General features: G+C 32.5%; 1 pseudogene; it reads right to left on the bottom strand.

Moving 5' to 3' along the window:
* Positions 1–2,117: 2,117 nt before the first annotated feature.
* The window catches only part of LOC107063309 (UPF0481 protein At3g47200-like), a 20,948-nt pseudogene continuing 17,950 nt past the window's right edge, over positions 2,118–5,115 (bottom strand).

Below are 5,115 nucleotides of genomic sequence, written 5' to 3'. Positions count from 1 at the left end.
ATGCTTTTGGATTGTCAAGCTAAATACATTACATCATTTAATACAATTAGTAAAGGGTCTCGGATTCGAACCTTAGATATAGAGAAAAAAAAATTGGGAGGGCCACTTCCAAATGGATTCTGTCGTGCGCAATCTGAATTTAATTGGAGTTCAAATACGGACACCAGAATTTTATTTTATTTTTAAAATAGAGTCAAAGTCAATGGATTAAGTATCTTTCACGTTACTCCTTCTATTTAAATTAGTTGTCATATTTCTTTTTTTGAAAATTAAGTTGATGAAAAAATATTTTTTAAAATAATCTGTCAGTTAAAGTTTATATAAGTTGATTTTTAAAAAGTTGTACGTCAATTAATATAGGATACGACTTCTCTCCATTTTTCCCAAGTTCTAGCTTGGATTATAGACACATGTAATAGTTTAGAATTAATGGTTGAGATCTAATTGATTAAAGTAAAGTCCTAATCATAATTATTTATTTCCATATATTTGCTTCTTAAATATTTTTGCAATCCAACTACTTTAGATTTACATTATATTTTTCATAATTATATTTAAAAGAATTTCCTTTCTTAATTATTTGAGTAATTTTTTTGCTGATTTTTACTTTTTAGCTAACGTTTGTCATTTCTCAAATAATATTTGCCAAATAAAAATTTAAAAATTGTACTGACGTTTTTTTCCTAATTTTAGGAGTAAAAATTTTTTGTCACTTAACTTTAAATTCTTTCTTACTCTCTAACTGGAGTCCATATTGCTCGCACGTATAAAATTTGGAAACATATAAAAACCATTAATAAAGCGCAAAGTCGCAAATAATAATGAAAATATATTATATTGGTGTGTTTACTAGGAGAATGTTTTTCAAAAAAAAAAAAAAGAGTAATTTAATGATACTTGAAATGACGAAAATCATTTTCTAGGAGGTAAAAAGAAATCGATTTCATAAAAATTAGCAAAATGACATATATCTCATTTTCCTTGCACATATTTTAACTTTTAATTTTTAATTACTCGATTCAACTATAATAGTACTCTATATATATATGTTATTGTGAATCTCTACATTCTCTTTTATCCAAAGTTTCAGCTCATCAAACTACTATGTAATTTATTTATTTATTTAATTTTTTTTCATTCACCATCCCAGTATGGAAAACATTTTTTTCCATTCCAAACACACCCGTGCAATAATTCAGAATGTATTAGTCAAAGAGGAAATTGCTAAAATAATTATAATAAAATGTCTTATATTGCAAAAATATTTAAGAAGCAAGTATATGAAAGTAAAAACCTATGGTTAGGACTTTACTTTAATCAATTAAATCTCAACAATTAATTCTAAACTATGACACGTGTCTCCAATCCAAGCTAGAACTTGGGAAAAATGGAGAGAAGAGAAATGAAGAGGAACCGGATTCATTAATATAATACGAAGGAAGTACTAGTTTTCAATAATCATCATATGTGTGGTCTGATAATGTTAGATAGACATGTCTTTCACATTACAAGTTGTTAATAGTAAACGGGTAGTGGCAATATATTTGCTATTTGAAAAAAAGTTTGACTTTTTTTAGGCGAAGCAAATTCACTTCTTTCGGCAGTAATAAATATACACATTAATAAAGAGTGTTAAAGTTTTTATTAGTATTAGTTAATTTTCATTAGATCTAATGTCGCTACAGGCTTTAGGGACATTTACAAAGAATGTTAATTGCTACTAAAAATACATATGTAGCGGCAATTCAACTATTGCTATTAATTAATTGTCACTAAAGATCATTTTTGGTGTAGTGTGTTAGCATATTTTGCCATTGCAGAAAATGAATCAATTGGAAGAGAAGGTTACAACTTTATGCAGTTTTGTGATTTGTTGAAAATGCTTATTGTTTGGTGGCTATAATGAGCCGCCTTACATGGTGATTAGAATTGAATTACATGATAGATGTTGCTGATAGAAGATGATAAACATAAATACATGAAATAAACTAATTAATTAGCATTCAACTATAAAACCCAATACAAAATAGAATTAACGAAAAACTCATAAGCTCATCAACGTAACACACATGCATGCATGCAAATTCATGCTTGGAGTTGTGAGGAAATTGAGACAATTATGAGAATTGCTTCTTAATGGAACCTGTGAAAGCTAAAATAGTGTGTGTAGTTGTGAGTATGAAGAGCATGATGCCTGCCACAGTTGAAGCTCTTGCCCAATACTTGCTAAAATGTGCATCACATTTGCCCTCATTCTGTTCCATGGTTTTTCACAATGTTGTAATACTTTTATGTATTGTTCATTGTAATAGTAGTTGGAATAAGAACAACCCCCATTTCTCATTTTGTTGAAGATGTTAACCACTTCTTTGTCATCTCCTATCCAGTTCTTTATGATTCCATTGTGGCGAAGTAATTTCACATCTTTGTCTGAGGTGATAAGATGATTCATGAAAGTTGCATAGTCACTAAAATATGTACGACCTACATCAGTATCGAGGTCTTCTTTATCGTCGTAACATATTAGTACTTCCTCCTTCATATCCTCCAATGTACCGATCCAATATTTCACATCGAACCCCTCTCTTCGTTTCAGAAACCGTAGGTACAATAATTTGTACTTTTCCATTGGACCAAGTTGAGGATTTTTCCTATGGTAATTAAGGACCAACCAATAGAGACTATCTTTGGTGTATAAGCATCTGGATTTGATTCACATAGTCGCACGTTTACTTTGAATATGTTATTATGAGATTTAAAAGATGATTTGTCCAAATCCTCAAACATTTTATCAAATATTTGATTTATACATTTCTTTGTTTGTGGCCCTTTGGATCTTCATCATTTGTTTCCTTTACGTCCATTAATTGATGCACTTTCCTCCCTTCTTCTATCTGTAACTAATTAAATAGAATAAGAAATTTTAAAATGTTTATTAGAAAACACTATGCAATAAGCAAATAATTACATATTCTTTATAATTTCAACGCCTAAATACCTTGGCTATTATTTTATCATTATTCCAAATCATTATATTCATTGCAGAATTTGATCCGAAAAGAAAAAAAAAACAAAGCAATAAATACCATAAAATACTGAAAGTGAACTTTAAAAATAAAAAGTTCAGGAAGGATGCACATATTATTTAATGAAAAACACATGAGCCCTTGAAAATCGACGAAATATCTTCTGAATCTACTTTTGAAGAAAAAAAATAACGAGAGCGAATTTATTCTAACAACTATTTTCATGTCAAATGCGTGAAGATCAAATGTTTAAAAACTATAGTATGGTGTAATATACCATAAAGATAATAAATTACAGTTGAAATAAAATGACAAAAAATGCATAAACAAATCTTTAAGCTGAGGCACGGATATCTCGCTCTCTTTAAGGAGATTCAAGCCCGCAGAGGCATAATCTACACCGATCTAGCAGTGTGTCTCTTGACTTGTCCCCTACAGGATACAACAACATCGTACAACTAAAGCAACTCCGGATTAATTGAAGAGTCCAAAGCTCTACATAAGAACACCTTCCGTCAACATATAACTACTCTCTTGTATATAGTGAATATAGTTGAAGACTTACTTTTTTTTGTACTACATTTACTAACTAAACTATAAAAATATTTCTAAGCTTCTAGAAAGAAATTTTTTTTGGCTTGAGCACCCACGACCATCAAATTCTGGATCCGCCACTGACTTCACAATGGAAGAAACACCACTATTTATAGGTGAAAAAGTCTTCCATATAATCAATAGGTAGAATGAGGGGTAGTAATGTGGGTAGATAAATGTGATAGATGTTACAAAGGTTACAAAACACTAATGGTCATATGAGTTATAATAAACTAATAACCATGAGAGTTACAAGAACTAATGGTCATATAAGTTACAAGAACCAAAAGTCATCTTCTACGACAATGTAACATCCGGTAATTTGAAATATCTATGAAGAGGCTTAAAAATCGGAAATAGTCATTTTTGGAATAAAATTGAAAATTTGGAATTTGGCTAAGTGTGGAAAAAGGTGAGTTTTGGCCAACTTTGAGCAGTCATAACTTCTAACTCAGGATGAGTTAGGAGTAGTTCCAGTTATGGTTGCGAAGTTCGTAGAAGGATATTTCCAACACCACCGAGTTTGCTCAATTCCGAGTTCGTATGAGCGAGTTATGGCCATTGAAAGTTGGGAAGTTGGCAGGGAATCCGTCCGGAAATTGTAAGGGCATTTTGGTCTTTTCCCTAGCCATTCTTTTGGGATTATATTGTTGTATTAGGCTGATCTTTGGATCATTTTTTCCATTTGAAAGAGAAAGAGTTAGGGTCTTGAGAGTGAAGAACAGAAGAAGAAGAAGAGAAGAAAGAGGAGATCAACAAGATTCGTCAAGATCATCGTGGATTTTCGTCGGGGGTGATCCTATCAAGGTATGTGAGTTCTTTGTGTGGGTTGATCCTTTCCCCCACACATCAAGCTCATTTTTTATGATTTGAGAAAAGGTTGGATTTGTTGTTGAAGTTGTTAAGTTGTTAGTTGTTGTTGTTGAAATTATAAAGCCCTTGAAGTAAGGGTGGTTTAGAGTTGGCAAAACAAGGGAGAAACGTCGAGTTTCTGGGCAAGGGGGTTGGCGCGTCGCGCCTGCCAGCGCGCCCCAAAAGGGAGTTTGAAGTTTCCCCCTTGGGGCGGCGCACCTCTCAGAGCGCCAGCAGGTGTCTTCTGAACTTCAAGGTCTGGCGCTCCGTGCCTTGCAGAGCGCCAAGGACTCCATGTTTCCCCATTCCTTCCATGCTTTCTCATGCATGTTCCTAGGTAGTATACCTATGGTTCCTAGTTGTTTCCAACACTCTAAGGTACATTTATACATCCCGAATTCATCCGTAAACATGTGATCATATACCTTAAATCCGTAATTTAATTCAAGGCAAGTTAGGATTGAAGTTAAGGTGAAGTTAGAGCCAAGTCAAGTAAAGTTAAGAAGTAAGTCCAAGCAAGTCTTTAAAGCTTTTCAAGAGTCGTTATTGAACGTAAAAATGTCATTTTTAAGGTTCAAGTTGCAAGTCAAGCAAAGAGTATAGATTTTAAAGTTGAGTAAGAGTCTCAAGTTTCAAGTCGAGC

This window comes from Solanum tuberosum, unplaced genomic scaffold (genome assembly GCF_000226075.1).
Source record: "Solanum tuberosum cultivar DM 1-3 516 R44 unplaced genomic scaffold, SolTub_3.0 scf00330, whole genome shotgun sequence".
NCBI lineage: Eukaryota > Viridiplantae > Streptophyta > Magnoliopsida > Solanales > Solanaceae > Solanum > Solanum tuberosum.
This window is presented reverse-complemented; position numbering and strand designations above follow the sequence as displayed.